Source organism: Mesoplodon densirostris, chromosome 3 (genome assembly GCF_025265405.1).
Source record: "Mesoplodon densirostris isolate mMesDen1 chromosome 3, mMesDen1 primary haplotype, whole genome shotgun sequence".
Lineage (NCBI taxonomy): Eukaryota > Metazoa > Chordata > Mammalia > Artiodactyla > Ziphiidae > Mesoplodon > Mesoplodon densirostris.
The window spans coordinates 38,200,339-38,221,975 of NC_082663.1; the positions used below are offsets into that span (position 1 = coordinate 38,200,339).

At 34.5% G+C, this 21,637-nt stretch overlaps 1 protein-coding gene across 2 annotated transcripts in view; it reads left to right on the forward strand.

The window, feature by feature from the left end:
* Positions 1-2,789, forward strand: part of MRPS30 (mitochondrial ribosomal protein S30) — a 61,039-nt gene extending 58,250 nt beyond the window's left edge. The window contains exons 6-7 of one of the 2 annotated variants that reach the window (XR_009531395.1): positions 507-581; positions 2,548-2,789. The gene's annotated coding sequence lies outside the window, so the exon portion shown is untranslated. The remainder of the gene's footprint in view (positions 1-506; positions 582-2,547) is intronic. The other variant, XR_009531396.1, reaches the window with a different exon arrangement.
* Positions 2,790-21,637: the final 18,848 nt, after the last annotated feature.

Sequence of the window (21,637 nt, forward strand, 5' to 3'; positions counted from 1 at the left end):
TTGGAAGCCCTGAAGCTTACTAAATTATTGCAACAAGACATACATAGACTCTTCAGTAATAGGATTCTGAGACCATGTGCTTTATTGTCAACAACATGTCTGTAGTTGCCCACTATGAGGTTTTCTCTGCAGTATAATCTTATGATTTTGGAACCTGAAGACCTGGGTGCTAGTTCCAGTACTTCCCCTTGCTAAGAATGTGATCTATGATTATACACCTAACTTCTCTGAACTTCCATTTTCTCATTTGAACATTAGGATAATAGTTATTTTGCCAACCCTGTGTGATTTTTGTAGTATATTAAGGTGTATTTCAGAATTAATTAATAGGTGACCTTTTTATATTTAAATTTTTAGATTTCTTTAAATCTTGCTTTTTATTGTTTCTTCTCAAGTAACATAATGTTTATTCTGATTTTATTCTTATATTAGAAGTATCCATGTCTAATTACATTAATAGAGATGATTTTAAGTAATGAGAAAAGTATAACTTCCTTCCCAAACAGGTACACCTATGGATTAGAGAGTGCTAATGACGACATTCTACTAAAGAATCTTCCACTTGAGGCCTAGTGAATGAGGTATATATATTTCTGAACCTTAATGTAATAAATTTCAATCTGTAGTGTTATAACAATTTTAGCACCTATTACACAATGTGACTCACTTTTATTAGACATAATCAGGCAAACCATGAAGCTGAGTGCTGAAACCATAAATAAGATTTGACTCTAATACTTGTATCCATCTCCATAATCAAAGAGTAATCTTCATATGTGTTCAGTTTAGTCAGTTTTTTTTTTTTTTGGTAGAACATCTTAAGAGAAACATTTTTATCGAGACCTTTAAGTTTTAATATAACAGATTTTCAAAATTGAGATCTATATAATAATTGTAAAATTTCTATATTAATTCCTTAATCATTTCACTTACTTGTAGGAAAGGCAATCTCTAATTGTACAATAAAATGCTAATGTTGAGGGGATATAAGTAGTTAAATAATGGCATTTTTTTAACTGTTCTATTTTTTCTACTTAAAAGGCAATATGTCTATTCTTATAATTGTTTGGTCTAAATTAAGCAATATTTATTTCTCATATATGAAATTGAGACATGCATGTTCTAAGATTCATCATTTGTAGCCTATTTTAACCATCACAGAAACTCTTCAAGGTAAGTGTTTATAACAAATGAGGTGACTGAAATGCAGAAAGTTTACTTTTCTGAAACTGGGTTTTCAATTCAAGCTCTATTCTGTATCTGTTGTCTTTCTTGTAATGAGGCCCAAAACAGAGTCCTAATTATAATATTGGTTATTTGGTTCTTACCCCACAATGAAGGTTTCTAATGTTTACATTGACTGAATTTTTTATTAGCCCTTTTGGAAACCTATTTTATACTCTTTGTTAGTGTGACACCAAATAACTATTTTTTGAAAACAACCTATGGACACTGAATCCTTCCCAGAAGGCCTAAATATTCTCTGTTAAACTAACCTGTAGCTTTTTCTGGACTATGACACATTTTCTGTAGAATCTCATTTTATAATCCAGTTTTAGCCTGTGTTCTGTAATTGTCCATTCACTAATGATGTCTGTATCATAAAATTATAATTATGAAGTTAACATCTAAATTTTAGCTTGACACAGCATTTTACTAACTCTAGTAAACTTTATCTTGCTCTATGCTCTATTTTAAATGTATATCAGCCCTACTGGAGATAGCTCATAGGCGAATTATGAGAACAGTAAGAAAACTTGAAACTATATTCAAATGAGGAGAGTTGGAAGAATTTTTAGCTAACTAGCAGCATAAGCAATTTCTTAAGCATTTGAACAGATGTGAAAGAAAGAAGGAGAGGACTCTTGTCTTTTAAGAGTTACCTATGCTAATGGATAAAAATTGCAGAAAGACAGATTTCAGTGATATATTGAAAATAATTTTACAGCAATTGTTGAGTGTTTTCCATATTTGAAGGCGACATTGTAGAAGGAATTAAAGCACTAAATGGGTGTTGGAAGATGGCTCCCATATTGTAGACAATACATTGAACCTCCGGGAACTTAATTTGTATGACCTAATAATTATGTCAGAGATGGGACTTAAAACTAGGTCTATTTGAAGTCCAATGAGTATGGCACTGCATCCAGTTTCTGATGCTCAGAATTTTAGTCAACCACCATCCCTTCATTTTTGCATTGGAGACAACTGAGTCCCAGATTGAGGTGAGAACTTGCCTAAATTTACATGTAAACAAAGTTTATATTTGGGTATGGCTCGTATAAATGGCAAGTTATTCATATGAATTTGTTTGCAAAGATGGGCTGAATTATAAATGAAAAATTCTCAAATATTGAAGCAAGAAGACCTGCAGAGGTCATGTGTCCCATGTAAAGCTCCCTTCTATAGCTTGCTTGACAAATGGTTATTCAGCTAGAGCTTAAAAACTCAACTTTGTGAATATTCCTTTTCATGTTTGACAGAGAGGGTTGTTATATTGAACTGAAAAAAAACCGTCTTCTTTTCTGGTCCAACTTCTATACTTAGAAACAATAAAGAATAAATTTGTGGGCTTCCCTGGTGGTGCAGCGGTTAAGAATCTGCCTGCCAATGCAGGGGACATGGGTTCAAGTCCTGGTCCAGAAAGATCCCACATGCTACGGAGCAACTCAGCCCGTGAGCCACAACTACTGAGCCCGTGTGCCACAACTACTGAAGACCATGCACCTAGAGCCCATGCTCCGCAACAAGAGAAGCCATGGCAATGAGAAGCCTGCACACTGCAATGAAGAGTAAACCCTGCTCGCTGCAACTAGAGAAAGCCTGAGCGCAGCAACAAAGACCCAATGCAGCCAAAAGTAAATAAATAAAATAAGTATCTTCACTATGATTAACTGTTTGGGATTTTGTTGTTCTTGTTGGTGATTTTGTTCACTCAATTTATTGTTGAAAAAGTTAAGACTCAAGTAATAGAACAGAAGTACATATCTTGGGAAACTTTATTAGTTTTTGAATTATTCCTGTGCAAAACAGAAATTAAATAACAGAAAGTGCACCAAGGGAAATTTAACTTCGTGAATTGTGAAGTAGGAGGTGAACAATGCTTCCTTTTTACCACCAGAGGTCTTCAAAAGATCTCTAATAGCTGCATTTCCTCCAACTGAGGAAGAAAAATCTCTAATGACGAAGCTGACAGAGTCTTAGCAAATAATATACTCAAGAACTTAAGTAATTATTAGTGTTCTCTAGCCTTAAGGCTAAACATTTCCTCTAGGTAGAATTCAGTCCAAGAAAACAAAAACTAATAACCAAACCCTCAAATGCAGAACCATTAAAATGTATTATTTTATATTTTAGTTTGATTTATTGCTTAATCATCTTAGTTCCTGTTGGGGAGCTTCTGATGCTAATTGCAATGATTAAAAACAATATTACATGATTATCAATATTACATGAAAGTAGAAACCCACTAGTATTTACATATGTTTAAGAATGTATTATATATTACAAATGTGAAAACATCCTAATTTTGCTTTTCAATTTAAAAGTTAAGGGACAATGTGGCTTAATTCCTTTGACTTATCCTAAACCACTGGGAAGCAAAGCTAAGCAAAGATTTTTGTATCAACTTAGAAAAACAGCTCCCTGTTTGGATTTTAAAAGAAAGAAAATGACTTTAGATGAACTAATGGATCCTGTAATATGCATAATAATTTGAGTAACAGTTGTCTAATTTCATTGGTACTTTGTATTTCTTATGGTGATTACTATTTAATTCAATATTTATTGAGAGCTTATTACGTGCCTGCCATTTTACTAGTGATGGCATATATAAAAATTGCAATCACACATGATCTTGTTCTCAAGAAATTCACAGCTGAGTGCAGGAAAATAGGCAAAGAATTACAATTCAACTTTATAAATGCCACATTAGAAAGATGATCATAAGGGGAATAAGAACCAAAAGGTGGGCACCTAACTCAGGGAGAATCAGAAGATTTCAACAAAAAGCAGATACACGAACTAGGTATTGAAATATGAAAAGCAGTCACGTTGTCTAAAGTAGGGGGAAGGAGAGCAGTGCTTCATGGAAGAGAAAAAATATGAGCAAAGCAAAGTGAAGGCAGAAGAGAATATAACATATTAAAGAATGATGGGAAGTGGATGAAGAAATATGCCTCGATCTGTAACCAAGGCTAAGCTTTTTGCTTCCTACACGTCAAATGAAATCAAGAAATACATCCTTGATTGTTTTATTTTGAGGGTAAAGAAAGGGCTAAGGTGAAAACATTCTTAATTCTTGTTTGCAATTTTAATCATTAACCATATAAAAATAAATAGAGGTTCCCTAATCAGTGTCCAAACAAAATTTAAAACATAAACTCACACAATGATCTGAAAAACAATTTAAAAGTTGTTTTTCTTTTTATATTCTAGCCCCCCATCTCCTGATTTTTGTTTTCTCATGAACTTTTTCATCTCCCCATTCCCCCTTGCCTTAGGTTGGCATGCTTCATTTTTTAATCTTTTTTTAAATCTAGTGAGACGGGGGCAGTGGAGAATGAGGAATGTCTGACTTGGAGGAGAGGGAGCACTAGATAATGTGGGTGTGTTCAAGGAAATGTTTGTGTGTTTAATGTTTTTGTGAGGCAGGAAACAGGAAGCATAATAAAACCATTCAAAATAGAAAGAAAGCAATACATTTTAATTCTAATTTATGGTCATAACAGTACTGCCCCAAAGGGACTTAATTCAACCATCCTGTTCATAGACATTGGACACAGCTGCTGTTGTCTTTGGTTTTTGTTTTTGTTTTGTTTTGTTTTTGCGGTACATGGGCCTCTCACTGTTGTGGCCTCTCCCGTTGCGGAGCACAGGCTCCGGACGCGCAGGCTCAGTGGCCATGGTTCCCGGGCCTAGTTGCTCCGCGGCATGTGGGATCTTCCCAGACCGGGGCACGAACCCGTGTCCCCTCCATCGACAGGCGGACTCTCAACCACTGAGCCACCAGGGAAGCCCTGTCTTTGGTTTTGATAGAGTAAAACTGTTAAAGAAAATGCTGGATTCTAGAGTATGAGGGTTTAGATCCCTGCTGTTTGCCGGATTCAATACAAATCTCTCTATTTAAATTTGAATAGGAAACAAAACAGACCGGAAACTCCTAGCCTTGCATTTAATCTTCCTCTGCCCAATCGTTTGTTTTGTGGACTCCTCTTTGTTTCACTCCTGTGCAGGATCTCCAGGAGACCTCTCATGATGGTTTGCCATCTATCTCCCCAGGCCCTTTCCTTTCCTGGCTCCACTCTGCTCCAGTTGTACCAAATTTCTGTCATTTTTCACATGTTGACATTTTAGGGAAGCTTCTGGGCTTTTGCACAAGTTGTCCCACAGCCTGGACATCATCTTTCTTTTCTCCCATCCTGTCTGTCTATACAATAAGACAATGATGAACTGAAGAAACTATAGTATAACAAAAAGACTCCTTTCTTTCATAGTAGTTGTCTCTTCGCACATCAAATTCTTCCTAAACTATGAAAGGCAAGGCTCTTATGTTTTCACCATGATAGCACCTGCCTTGGTGAGTATATTTGTGTTGAATAAATGAATGAAGGAAGAGCTGTAGGGAGATAAATGGATACTGAAATAATCACATAAATTATGGAACTATTTGGATCAATTTTTAAAAACTTGATAACAGGTTAATTTCAAATCATGGTGTTTCAGTATAAATAATCTATGTATCATTTGCTTACTATTACCTTATGTTTTAATTTTTAAATACCAAAGAAATAGATTTCTCACACTTTTCCAAGGTAGTCTGTTATGGCATTTGAATACAAATCTTCCCTACAATTTATTTAAGCCTGTTTGTTTCACCTTCATGCTCTCACTTTTTCAAAGGGAAATATATTTGGTTATTTATTACTAGATTAAGCACCTGTTGAATGGAGAGTAATGGATATCTCTGGCAAGCTCTTAGTCTTGTTAATGCTTGAGAGAGGAAACAAAGGAAAAGATCCATTTTTTTCCTAATATGCTTCAAGCAATGAAAATGCATCAATACAGGTTTTACACGTTTGATCTCAACTGTCAATGCCTCTTTCCCAGGAAGCCACATCTACTCATTTTGTTCTTGGGGAACAGCAATGGGTGAATACTTGGACTAAACATTCCACAGAGAAGTTAAAGACCTCTGTGATACTAATTTTCACTTCTGGACTTCGTTATAGAGACATGCTTTCTTTTTAGTATCACTTTACTTATTAACCAGTATTTGTGAAGAATCTCACTTGTAGACTTTATGCATTTGGAATGTTGCTTTTGAATAAGGAGGCTGAAACATTTATATTAGCCAAACAGGAAGTTGGTGTGGTATCAGCCTCTTCTAGTTCTTCCTTTACACCAAACCTGGCATTTGGTAACGACACATTTAAACATGTTGCAGAAGCATTTAAACTTGGAAAAACATACCAGGAAAAACATAGCAGAAAGCACTGCAAGCAAATGAACCAGTACCGTGTTGTGCTTCATTGTTACTAAAGAAAAACTTTACATTTGAACTGCTTTCCTACTGTTTATACCATGGTTTAATTTTTGAAAAATTTGCTACAAGTTGATTTTTAGTTATATATGTCTGGAATTTGCAAACTACTACTGGCACCACCGAATCCAGGCTGTCCCTTGTTTTTGTCAATACACTTTATTAGAATACAGCCACTCTCATTTACTATCTATGGCTACTTTTGTGCTATAACAGAATTGGGTAGTAGCAATAGAGTCTAAAATATTTATTGTCTTACTTTATCCAGAAAAAGTTTACTGACCCCTGATCATAGTTTATGATACTTAGTACAATTTTCTTGGTCAGTACGATGTTATTTTTTACCACTTGTTCTTGGGTAATGCTGTAGCAAGATTTATGTTATACATTAAAACTTTACAACATACATTAAAAAGTGGAGATATAAATTTGTGTGCATTGAATAGAAAATAGGTTAACATGTGTATAGGAATTTTTATAAGATAAAGGCAAAATTGATAAAAGAGATGAAATAAAGAAATTATGAGCAGAATGAATATAAATACCATTACAAATATCTATCTGTCAAATAACCTGTTTTTAAGAAGCTTTCTTACTCTGACATTGTTTACTATCCATTTCTCAGGAAATAAAGTTTCTAATTAGAACAGAGTTAATACTACCTGTGAAAATTGATATACTTCATCTATTTTAGGACAGAGAAATTCTACCAAGGTCAATTAAGATAATTTCCCCTTCTTAAGCTCTAACATTGTTATTTGTGTCATTTGTACTGCAGTTCCCAGTAATTAAAACAGCAGGTTACAGATGGGTTATTTTGGCATGGGCACACTCATTTTCTTGCCCTCGGGTTAGATGGACATTGTCTTCTGTAGGCACTGCCCATTGTCCCTCGGCAAGACTCCCTCAGATTGTCCTTGGACAAGAAAATCAGCCTAAATAGATCTCTTTTATTTGTCTCATAAGTCTTTCAAACAAACTATATTAGTGACTGTCAACTGAGTTGTTCCAAACAGGAAAAACAATCTTATGCTTTTGATGTCAACCTGACATAAAGTTAAAAAGAAAGAGATTCTGTTATTTAAGAGAAGATTTTTAAAGAGTTTCTTTGAAGTCCATATTTATCTGTAAACTTTTGTTTTTAGGCTGACAAAGAAATCACATTCCTCTGAAAACTCTCTAGTTAATGTACTCCATAGCAATACCTGCTTAAAGAGTGGTAGTTAGGAAAAATGTAAGGAAGAAAGATGAAAGACGAGAAAGTTTCAAAACAATATACTCATATGTTTTTGGGATGGGAAGGCAGAGTATCAAATGCCCATTTACTCACTTACTTAAGGTTGTGTGGAAAGATCTTAATACATACTGCTTACATCTCTTAGATGATCTAATGTTTCTTCTCCTTTCCATAATCAGAATCCATTTCTTTTCTCTCCCCCCCCAAGCCATTGAGTAGAAACTCAAATGGGATTTTCCAACGCATGATGGAAAAGTCTATTTTAAATCGTATGATTTCTATGTGTTAAATGTGTAGTTTAAATTACACGTATGTTTGAGTTGTCACAAATGCATGGCACTGACCCAAGTTTCTTTAGACAGGTTTCTTTGTTGAGAATTCCTGAAGTCCTAATTAATCGACTGCCTTGGTTTTAGATGTTATATATAGGATGTTATATATAGAATATATAGGAATATATTCCTCCTTTGAAACAAACACCCAATTGTGAGAAAAATCCTGTTTGTATCTAGAAAAGATGGGGAAATATCCAGATCGATATATCTATATCTCAAAATCAGAGGATTAAAATCAATGTAGTAATAAATACCTGGATGTTATATGCTAATGTTTTGAGTAATAAAAGGGAGGGCAGTAGAAAAATTTTTTTTGGTTTAGCTCTAAACTTACCAGTGTTTTGAAATTTAATTTCTTGAATTATTTTTGAAGAACTCAAGTTAGGCCTCATCTAAAGAGTTACCATTAATTTAGACTGGACCCTAATGCAGCACGATGGAAAGCGTGGTATGCAGATATCAATTAGCACATATTGTGTCCACCCCCTTCCAGGTGTTCAGATAATTAACTCCATGAGGTGGTTCAACATTTTTATCCCATTGCTGCCTATCAAGGAACCGAGGCCTAGGAAGAGGGTATAGTGTTTGCCCAAGGTCATGCAACGGAGATATCATGGAGCCAGGACAGAAAGGCAGGTGCATCTGATTTCAAAGCCAATGCCCCTTCTGTCCTGTGTTGCCTTTTACAAGAATGTGTTATCAACATCTAGAAATCTTGCTTATAAAAATCCCCCCAGAGAGTTTAGAGCAGATACATATAAATTCATAGCTGGACTATATATTCTCTACATATACATAAGTAGATGAAAAGAAAATTTGCAAATATACTTCAAATTACCTTCAATAAACTTTCTACATGCAGCCTTTGGAAAAAGCAGGATCTACCATTTAACAGAAATTGTTGACTTTTAAAAGAGTATGGCATTTTCAACTCATATTCAGTGTGTTCTCCATCTGACCTCTGAATCCTTGCCTGTTGTATTTTTGCTTAACTTGCCTTTCTCCTTTTTAGAAAAACAATTTCCCTCTAATGGATTTTCTTTTAGGGTTGAAACTTAGTTCAATAAGAATCAGACTCTCAGGGCTGCAAGAGACCTTAAGGCAAAATTGAACCTCAACCATCATTTTACTGATGAGTAAAAAGCTGACAGTCAGTGAAGTGAAATGATTTATCTAATCTACAAGAGGGATCCAGGTCTCCTGATTCTCAATTCAGTGGAATTCTGTGACACACTGCATCTTAATGAGTTGCTCAGAGATCAAATAATTTTGAAGTTGATCGACCCTTTTTTTTTTTTGGTATTTATTGACCAGGTTGATTTAAAGCCATCATTACTAATTCATTGTTTGAAATGCTATTTTTAATCTAAAGGCCATGGAAAATTGAAAGATGGCATATAATGTAGGAAAGTAGATATTATTATACTTCAATATAGGCTTTAAGCTGCCTTTCCAGCATCACTTTTCACCCATTTTCCCTTAGTTTATTCTAGAATTTGTCATATACTTCATGCCTCTGTTATTTAGCCCCTTGTGCTCCTGCATCTGGAATTCCCTTCCATATCTTGACTGTCTGGAGAAATTCTACTTATTTTTCCTTTTGCATATCTTAACATTAGCCACACCTTCCCTTGACCTTGGCAGAATTAATTTTCTACTTGTTTGTGCTGTCATATCAGTTTGTGCCTTTATTGTAGTATTTATCCTTATTTTATTGCCATTATTTCTTCACTTATCTTTCTTCCTCCAGGCTGGAAGCTCCTTGAGGGCAAGATTTTGTTCTAATCACCTTAGTATCCCCATGACAACATAATGCTAGACACATAATGGGAGCTGCAAATACATTTCTCTTGAATGAATTACTTGCAAATCATGGTCTTTCAAAGACAATGCCCTAAAAGAAAAAGTAAAAGTCTAAAAGTTAGGGCTGTACATGAGGTCACTTGATCTGATAATTATCACAAACTTTGCTGTCATTCTTACAAGTTGAATTCTGTCTTGTCACAAGGTTTGAAGCTATTGCTTTATTTTCAGTGGTCTGTGTTTTCAGTTCCTTTTTTTAGTAATAGAGATTTATATGTCCCCAATCATAATCTCTTGCCTGGTTTGTCATTATTGCGAATGACATTAATTTAGCCATCTGTTGACTCAAGAATAAGCTTCTGACTGCTCCTTCTAATTTGATATAAGAAATTAAGTCAATGACAAGCATAAGTTACAGGCCTTTACATCACTTCAATTTTGGTAGAACTGAGGTTTAATATATTACACACATACATAGAACAAATCTATTATAAATAAAATGTAACTGCTCATATTTATAGAATAAATTCACATACAAATGATTTGCAGAAAGATATGTTTTTCTCTTCACTATCAATAAGAATGAAAGAAAGCTAAACTTCAGCTGTAGGACATTAATTCAATAGATTATATTTGTTTATTAGCACAAATGCATTCATCAATATACTCCAGCAACCCTAAGCATGATTAATAAGACACTGGGCTCTGAAGATGGTGTCTTCTGGTCCATATATAGCATTACATAATGCACAGCTGTTGGTGATTAATCACAGTTTGTGATGGCTAGTGAGTTCATTCTGTACTCCTTAGAAAAGAAAAAATGCAATTTTTTGGTGTGTGATCTAAGTAAACAATTTTTGAACAAATGTAATGCTGATTTATCCGTTTCCAGTTCATTAATGGGGAGCTTTTACTTTCCCAACGGTCGAAATCAGTGAAACATCTGTCAAATTATAGTTGCATAATCTATGAGTGAAACAATGCTTAGGTGGTATAAATGAGCTACTTCCTTAGAGATTCTCAAATTGTTCAAGAGGCAGGTGCTCAAGTGTCCCAGAATTCAGGATTCTTTAAATGAAATATCTAAGAGATCTGCTATTTTTCTTTGCCATTTCAGTGAATACAAACATGATCTACCATTTCAATAGCCCTAGTGGAAACCAGATTGTGGACTTAGGTTTAATTTAACTCTCCTTATCTTCACCCTACTTCATTGCCAGCACCCAGATTGTTATGTATTTGTGCATTACATATAACTAAGTTAGAGGTATCCTACCTAAATGTTTTGATTAATATACTATTATTAATACTGTATTTCTTTCCTCTTTTTCTTAATGATGAAGTAGTTCTCTGACAAATCATCACTTTTATTCAGGGGAAATGCATACCCTATAGTTAATTAAATGCTATTACAAAATGCATCATCTTCCAGTTAATTCAAGGAATTGTTACAGTCCTTTAGTAGAAATTTTATCCTCTGTTTTGAGAAAAGTTTCTGTGAGTGCCTGAAACAGTTTCCTGCTGATAACTGAAAATGTGTTTCTAAATGTCCCCAGCTTGCCAGATTAGGTACCTAGGTCATTCAGTTCTTTCTTTCTAGCTACTTCTATTCACTGTGAAATTTTTTCCTGTAGAAAATGAGATGTTATGCTGCTTTCACTGAAACATCATATAAGTCAAGGGAAACTAATGCCATAGGATAGATTCCCCAAGGAACAGACCCTGAGCCTCTGAGATTTATGTGCAGGGGATTGCTCTGGGGAATAAATAGGAAAAATGATTGAAGAGATGTTGAGCAGTTTAAGAACATGAGCTGTGATGCAGTTGCAGCATTGGCTTTGGACCATCTTACAGAAAGCCCTCCACCTGGGATGGCCCTTCAGAGTTTTGTGTTTTGAGGCAAGGAGCAAGATTTTATGCTCCCGTATCCATCAACCATTGAATGCAGGCCACTTTGGGGAGGGGGTCATTTTGAGCCAACCTGCTTTTTTTGGCTGAGGCTGATTCCTGGAGAGAGATTAATCAGAGAGCTGTTGGCCACCAACATTCCCAGCAATGGATGAAATGAGTGTTTCAGTCCCGAGGAGGAGTTCTGGGCAACACACCACAGTATCCACTATAATGAGAGGCCTAACTTTGGTACCACATTTGCAATGGCAGTTGTGAGTGATGATTAACTTGCGTGTTGTATAGAACATTAAAACCATTTAAGTAAACTATGGGTTGTAAGCAGTGGGTAACATCCAAATTATTCTATAGCATGGTTATCTTTAGATAACTTTAGAAATGCCAGCCTCTAACTTCCTACTGAGACCCTAGGGAAGTTATAGTCAAGATTATCATTAGCTTTAATGAGAATAATTTGTACAGAATCCCCTGTGTTAGACAAAGATAAGAACATCTCTGCATGTGAAGCTTTGAATATCCCTTTGTTTATTTTAGCCTTTAAATGAATACAGAATTGTTTTGTTTTCAGAGGTTTTATCAAAATGACATTGAAAATTTTCACATTTTTGTTACTTTATTCCTAATAGATTTTCAACTGTATTAGTACCAGATATGGGTATTTTAAAATATTTCTATTAATCTGGGTTAAAAATTATAAGTAAAGAATTACCCTGACTACTAAATAAAACACTATGGTTAAATTCTAAGGGTTAAAAAGATCAATTTTGAAGCTATGTTTAGAGTGAAAATTATGATAGTAGCTAAATGATGTAAATTTTTATTTTCATTTTTTTTTTGCGGTACATGGGCCTCTCACTGTTGTGGCCTCTCCCGTTGTGGAGCACAGGCTCCAGACGCCCAGGATCAGCAGCCATGGCTCACGGGCCTAGCTGTTCCGTGGCATGTGGGATCTTCCCGGACCGGGGCATGAACCCGTGTCCCCTGCATTGGCAGGCATACTCTCAATGACTGCGCCACCAGGGAAGCCCCAATGATGTAAATTTTGATATTTATTGACACAATTATTGCCATAGCAAAAATAAATCCAGATGTGTGTGGTGATTATAAAGGAGTGACAAAGTGGCATAATTGAATCAAGTACATAAAATTTGCTAGTTGAATGAACAGGTCAATTTGCATTTAACACTAAGGGATCAACTGGTATTTGGAATGAGTGTTGGTGACAGATGGTGTAGTTACATAGTCCTGTTTCAGTCAATTAACAAGTAATTGACAGATATACTCATGGTGCTGAACAATTATTTGAATTAAAATGTTTAGGACTGTTTCCTAAGCTTCAAGATTTACCAAATGTAATTGTAGTTAATTCTTTACATAAATTCCACTAAATAAGTTAGGATATTCACCAATTCAGAATGCCAGTATTGTTTTAACCATATAATTAACTCATTCTCATGGTTTATTTGCTTAATGGAATAATCCATCTGATCTTGGTCTCTATTAATACTGTTTCTTTGTCCATCAAAGTGATGACCCTAACAAAATGAATACTTCTATAAAGTAAACATCAATTTTATATAGTAAAAGACCCAGCTAAATAAGACATTGGATAAAGAGAAATGGCAAAATAATCATACTCAACTTAAAGTTTTGATTATCAATGGACACTGCCCTCATAGAATTTTGTACTAACATGTTTAGGTTAAATTATTATTTAAGCTCAGGATATAAAATTTCATCTGCTTTATGTTTTCCTAGAGAAAAATGGTTCCTAGGCCATATATTATACCCCTATACTCAGAATAGGAATCAGGTAACTATAGATAGATAGATAGATAGATAGATAGATAAAGATACATTCTTATGAAAAAATATGGATGACTGATAGAGAAAGAAACATATCTTAAGGTCTATGTGGGTAAAATTTTGTTAAATTTAGCTGACAAATACATTGAGATATGTCCCCCTTCCTCCACCCACAAAACACATAGAAAAGTTGAATAAAATATCAGAGCATTAAAAAAGTTAAACTCAAAGTTACCAAGTGGCAGAAATGTTGAGGGTGCTTATAGCTGAAAAATTGAGTTGTAGACAAACTGTTCCAGCCCATGGGGATATCTGAAGCATGTATTCTTAAGAGATGGTTGGTGTTTAAATGTTAGTGAGCATTGATCATTCAGGGCCACAGGACTGACAACTTTGAATTCTAAAAAAGAGAGGTGTACAAAAAAGTAAAAGACAAAAATTCTAGAGACTATACATACCTACACATAAGGAAATAAAAACCTCATGTGGGTTAAACAATACATACCTGCAGAAAATACTAGTCAAATACAAGCCAGATTTAATGAAATCATTCAGAAGAAAAGAATTATACTGTATTATCCATCATTCATCAAATTCAAACTCAGACAAAAGAGAATTGAAAAGAGACACTATTCTAATATTGATGAAAAATGTTCCAGATTGAAGAGAAATATAAATTTTCAGATTGGAAGAAAACATCTCAAGTCCCCATAACCAGACACTGTGCTCTGAAACTATATCAAAGATTTAAAAAGATGTGAAGAACCTGGAGAGAAATGACAGATTATTTATAAAGAGACATAATTCAATTGCTATAATATTTCTCATTAGGAAAAATAGATGTGTGAATACAATGAAATATTTTCAAATTGCTGGGGAGACATAGACATTCATAAACATAAAAACAGAATTAAAATGGTGTCCATAGACCCTCACTGAAACACATACTAAAGGATATACTTCAGCAAGAAAAAAACTTACTTCATAAGAAAAGTTTGTAAAGCAAGAAAAAATAGTGACCAAACCAATTGACCTAACAAATTTAAAAATACTAAAATACTAAGATCACTAACAGTAACTACTTTTGGAGGGTTTAAAAACAAGTGGAACTTAAATACTGAATAGTAATTCAAATGACTAAAGAGGAGTACCTGAAAGGAATATACTTTGTTACATATATTTGAAAGAAAATAGTGATATTGATTTACTTTAGATTTTATTACTAAGAAATAAAGTTAAATGTATATGTAACAGTTTTAAAGGAAATAGAATCACTGCAACAATAGAAATAGAATGTTTAATTTCCCAACAAGGAAGGAAATTTCTATCAAGTCAATAGAAGATAAAAGAAGAAAAAAAACACAAGATACTAACAAAGGCATAGTAAATTAAAAGATTCAGAAAAAGATGTAGAAATAAATCCAGATATATTAGTAATCAGAAGTACAATAAATTAATCATCCTATTAAAAGACCAAGACAGTCAAATTGGATTAAAAACTTTAAAAAATGTTGTTATTCTATATAAATACTAATCAAAAGAGGCAAAGGATAGTTTTATCAGAAATATATAGACTTAATTCTACTTCTTCCTTTCTAACATGGATACCATTTTTAAAATTTGTTTGTTTTTGTTTGTTTATTTGTTTTTTGCCTATTTGCTCTGGCTAGGATTTCTAGTACTGTGTTGAATAAATGTGGTGAGAGTGAGCATCATTGTCTTGTTCCTTATCTTAAAGGAAAAGCTTTCAGCTTTTCACCATTGAGTATATGTTAACTGTGAGCTTGTCATATATGGCCTTTATTATGTTCAGGTACATTCCTTCTACACCTAATTTGTTGAGATTTCTTATCATGAAAGGATATTGAATTTTTAATTGCTTCTTCTCTACTGACATGATCATATGATTTTATCCTTTATTCTGTTAATATTATATATCATATTTATTGATTTGCTAATGTTGAAACATCTTTGCATCCCAGAAATGTCTCACTTGATCATAGTATATGATCCTTTTAATGTGCTGTTGAGTTCAGTTTGCTAGTATTTTGTTGAGGATTTTTGCATCTATGTTCATCAGGAATACTGGCCTGTATTGTAGCATCCCTGTCTATGTGCTGGCCTTATAAAATGAGTTTGGAAGTGTTCCCTCTTCTATGTTTTGGAAGAGTTTCAAAAGAATTTGTATGAATTCTTTAAATATTTGCTAGAATTCATCAGTGAAGCCATCTGGTTCCAGCCTTTTCTTTGTCTCTGTTTGCAGGTGACACAATCTTGTATATAGAAAATCCTGAAGACTCCAGAAAAAAAACTGTTAGAACTAATAAATTCAGTAAAGCTTCAGGACACAAAGTCAACATGTTGTGTTTCTACACACTGACAGTAAACTATCTAAAAAAGACAGTACAAAAACAATCTCCTCTACAATAGCATCAAAAAGAATAAAATACTTAGGAATAAATTTAACCAAGGAGATGAAAGATCTGTTACTGAAAACTGTAAAATATTGATGAAAAAAATTGAAGAAGGTACAGGTATATGGAAAAATATACAATCTACATTAATTAAAATAATTAACATTTTTAAAATCTCCATACTACTCAAACCTCTATATAGATTCAAGGTAATCCCTGTCAAAACTCCAATGGCGTTTTTCACAGAAATAGAAAAAAACAATCCTAAAATTTGTATGGAATCACAAAATGCCTCAGATAGCCTAAGCAATCTTGAGCAAGAAGAACAAAGCTGGAGGCATCACATTTTCTGATTTCAAACTATATTACTAAACTACAGTAATCAAAACAGTATGACTGGCGTAAAAACAGCCACATAGACTAAATGGAAGAGAATAGAAAGCCCAGAGATAAGACCACACATATGTGGTCAACTACTCTTTTACAGAGTTGCCAACAACAGACAATGAGGAAAGGATAATCACTTCAGTAAATCATGTTGGGAAAACTAGATAGTCATATACAAAAGATGTGGGGTGATAAGAAAATATACCAAAATAATTGTAGTTACATCTTATGTTTATTTAATATTGTTAAGTTCAGAGAGCAGTGTCCTATAAGTCATTGTGATATTTACTGAACATCTGTTACATGTCAGGTGTTATGATAATTTCTGGAGATAGCAAATATGTGTCAGTCCCTGTTTTAAAGAACTCGATCTACTCAGTGGTACAGACACACAAAGAATTCCACAGGCTGGAAGAAAAAGAGGACTAAGAAAGGAATTTGAAAACACAGAGAATTTCAGAGATCTTTGAAGGAACAGTTTTGAGTTATGTTGAGAAGAGGGATGAATAACATAGTGGTTTTAAGCAAGGAAACAAGTGGTTGCAGACCCAAAAAGGAAATTTCCACATCCCAGTTACATAAAGTTGGTTCAGTATTAGGAAATTTAATTTACTTCATGGAAAAAAGAAAAAAAATTATTATATTAGTGCCTGCCAAAGTCTTAAATACCCTTAACAGTTTGTTTCAGGAAGTAACAGCAAATATATGTGGTGAAATATTAAGGAGTTTCTATTAAAATTAAGAACACAGCAAGCATTCTGATAGCCACTGCAATTATTCAATACTCTTTTGGTGATTTTAGGTAATTCAAAAAGGCACAGTGTGGAATAAATGTAGTAAGAAAATGTTTTGTTTTCATATGATATAATTGAATACCTAAGAATATCAAGAAATTCAACCAACAATCTTTTTGAACAGAAAAAAAATTTATTAAGATGGCTGGCTACAAAAAGTCAAAACTTTCTTTTTATACTAGAGTAACAGGATGTTAAGTTGGAGGCTTTGACTGAACTCCAAGTTACAATGTGTTATGAGTCAGACTGACAGGATGAAATTTCAAAGAAAGTGTCTGGGAACCTGCTGGATGAGTCATCTTCAATAAAGATCTAAAATGGTCAGGTTGCTGAAGATTCAGCAGGATTTGGTGAGAACCAGTTTGAAAAAAATCTACGCTCTAGTCATATCTCCCACTCAAGGGCAGGGAAGGAAATAATTGCTCAAACTGCTCTTGCTCAAATCTAGGGAGAAGCCTTCACTAAGTGGGGAGTGAGCAAAGGGGGCATGAGAGGGGCTCATGAGTTGTTGGAAATGGTCTGTGTCTTTATCTAGGCAGTTTTCACACTAGTATGTACACTATGTGAAAATTCATTGAGATTTACACTTATGACATATGCCCCCCCCTTTTTTTAACATTTTTATTGGAGTATAATTGCTTTACAAAGTTGTGTTAGTTGCTGCTGTATGCCCTTTAATGTGTATTATACTTTAAAATTTTTACTTAAAAAAAGAAAAAGTCTTTCTTTGGCTTCTTGAAGTTAGACACTATAGACACTATACAGCTAACTGGGCCTTTTCATATCCCCCAGTCTTAAACTGATTGGAAATCTTTAAAATAAAAATAATATATTTTCTCAGGGATTATTGAGAGATGATCCTACATAATTAAAGTTTGCAGGACTGCTATCATCATTATTTTTTACATAACTATTTTCTTTACCTTTTATAGAATAAAGCAGGGATCCCAAATTGAATACAAAGACTCAGACAGGTCTGGATGATTGGTGGGATGGGTGTGGAAGTCTAATAGCATCCCAAGAAGGTGATAAAATCCTTGTCTAACACTGAGACTCCATTGCACTGTGCCTGGTTCATAGAATTTTCTCAATAAATATTTGTTGAATAGATAGGTTAATGGAAGGATAGATGAATGGGTGGATAAAACAGAGGGAAAGTTTATCATAAATGACAGAGTGAATAGAGATAACTAAGAAATCAATTTCTGGATTATCAGAAGGTGGATCACTCTAATTAGCAGAGGATCTGTCCCTGGTATTTGTTTTCTGTCCTGATTGATTGCACTGACTTCATGTCCAAGTCCAGAGGCTATCAGGAGTGCTGTGAATGATGTCTATAAAAGTGGTTTCATTAAACCTCAGTAAGACTTGAAACACAAGTAACAGTGCTCAGAAACACTGAGTGAACCCTTCTTCCCCACATTACAACAAAGCATGGTGAAATTTTGAGAGCTGTCCCTGTAGCAGTGAGTTTATCCTTGACCACTTATAGCACATCTCCTGGGATTAGCAACAGTAATTAATGGACATTTGTCATGTGGATACAACCTGTACTGACAGGTGTTGGAGATAATAACCAATATCATTTGAATTTTTCTGCTAATGTGACTTAATTACAGAGCCAGGACCAGGGCCCTGTGCTGCAAGACCCTGAATGTAATTGCCTCCTTCACTTTTGTACTCTAGGTACTTTTCCTGCTTCACGCTAGGTCTGGCCTTGCCTGATAACCATTAACTGATAATAACTAGAGAATCTCAGGTTAAAAATATGTATTTCACTGTCTCCCATATCCACTGATGAAGCTTCTTAACAAGCAAATATGCAAAATGGTAAAGCTAACAATACTGACCTTAGGTAATTGCTTTTAGTGGAAAATGACAATAAATGTGAATTCTACATCCCAGACAAATGTCAGTTATTACAATTTCTACTCAATTAACTTCCTTACACATTGATTGAGGTCCTTCCCTAGGAGTAAGTAGACAACCAAAGATGATGACAGCACAATCATTGCACTTGGGAGCCTAATGCTGATTTATTTTACAAGAATATTTTTCCCCCTAACAATGGTAATACCTATACAATGACCATTCTCCAGTCTCTTATATTGTGGCTAAGCAAGACATTTTTTAAAAAAGTTTTAAAACCATTTAAAATTAGGAAAGCTTACAAATTATATATGATGTATAGCATGCTGACAGGCAAACTTGTATGCTCTGAAGCAAAGCACCACTCAGCAAAGCTGTAGTTTTATTTCTACAGAGAATGATGTCAAAAAGCTAGGACCAATTCTGGTGAATGTAGGCTGGTGTGGGACCTAATTTTAAAAATAGAAGTGTCCTGACTAATCTGTTATGCTGGCAACAGATCTAAAGACTATAGACTGATATTTTTGAAGATCTGAGAAAATGGAGACAAGCAAAGACAGATTTGCCTTCACCCTAGTGGTTGAGGTAAATACTTCATTCAGTTAGTACTGCAAGGAAATTTCATTTAGACTTTTAACTTTTTGATATATAATTCACAAAGGGAATTTGTCTCACTTCGAAAATAACTCTTCAAGTATCAAACAACAGAATAAATGTTTTTTTACACTGGAAAAACATTTGAGGTTTTTCTGACAATGCCCTAGATTCTGGGAAAAGAAAAAGCAAAAGCAAACTTTGTTTTCTAGAGTTTTCCTAACAAAATTCTTGCATTTGTCTCTGTGGAAACAGTCAAATTGTTCTGGGTAATTTTGCCACCATATGTTGTCAGAAATTTAACATTTTTTAAAGGTTAGATTGCATACTTCTATTTATTTCATTAATCTCAAATGAGGGTTAGTCATATAAAAATTTTTAAATTGTTGTGAATTGACCAATCTACTATAAGAACTTACATCCTGAACGAAAGGAAGACAATTGCCCGTCGTGTTCCCAATGATCTGACCTGCAAATGTAGACCTGGATGTTGAGAAGCAAACCAAAGAACTTTGCCGCATGGTGGCCCATATGCAGCTTCCATACAGTGCACTGAGAAAGGGTGTTCACATAGTCTGAGCAAGTTCAACGTGGCTTCTGTAGGAGAAGAAGATCCAACTATTGAGAGAGAAGGAGAAGGGAGGAGGAGGAAGAAAGGGAAAGAGAAGGAGAAAGGGGAAGGCAGGAAGGGATGAGGGAAGACAGATCTAAATGAATTTTTGCATTTAATATCTGAGCTCAGATTTGAGTGAACACAGTGGTGTGCTAGAGCTGGCTGGTACCGGTCCAGAGCAGATTGTAGGAGTCTCTTCCCAACTCTGTGCTCAGTAATATCATATAGGTTGCTTCAAACAGACCATAGCAGAAGTATTACACTGCAAAAATAAGCACCCCCAACTCCAGGAGCTAAACATTTACGGGCTTACTCTGGTAGACCTGGAAACTCTCAATGGCCACTGTGATAAAAAAAAGCAACGTAAGGAAATAGAAACAACTCTTGAGCTAGGATGAATGGATCAAGGAGGAAAGGAGAGAAACTCAGGGTGGTCATGAAAATAATTTAATCACGGAGGTGATCATGCCTACCGGAAAAGCACACCCAGTTACTGAGCTGACTGGGAAAAGAACACTGGCTGTTTCTTTGGTGGAACATTACTAATGTATAATCCAGGCAGACACTAGAAATAGATCAGGTAGTTTTCCCGGGGGTTTCTTGGATTAGCAGGAAGTAGTCCATTTTTAGGGTGTTAAATAAGGTTTGGAGGTAAAACATAATTAAAATGTGATATACATTTGGAACAAAATGAGATAAATACAGGTACTTTTCATGAAGATTTGAGGAAGATTATGAGTAAAAAACCTTTTTAATCTCTTGATTCAAATCATTTTGGTATAATCTATTGCCAGTGCTGCTCATAATAGTTGACTTCTTCAAGGTTCCTAGAATGTGCCAGAACATCCAGAATGTCCTAGAATGGGTTATTGACTTTATATACATTATCTAATTTGATACTCATGGAAATCATATTAAATAAGTACTATTATTATCCTCATTTTACAAATAAACTAAACGAAATTTAGAAGTGTGAAAACACTTGCCCAAGGTCTGGTCCAGACTCTCAGCTGTTAGGTGCTTTAGCATGCTTTGCTGTGCCATTCCAGGAGTTGCAAAATCTATTTGAAATGGAAAATTCTGCATTAAACTGAGTAACTGAGGAATGATTCTCAAGTAAGAAAAAGTACCAGTGAGCTTGATTTTTCTATTTTAACTGTGGTCTAAACTGGTAACTTTTACAGTACCCTTAAGATAGAATATATACTTCTCATACATATCCATTATATATAAAGTATTATTTTATTAGTACAAAAAATATGAACAAGCCTGATTCACTGTGTAGTGTCTATCTGGAAACTTCAACAAGCTAAAGAAATAATTTTTCTTTTTTAAA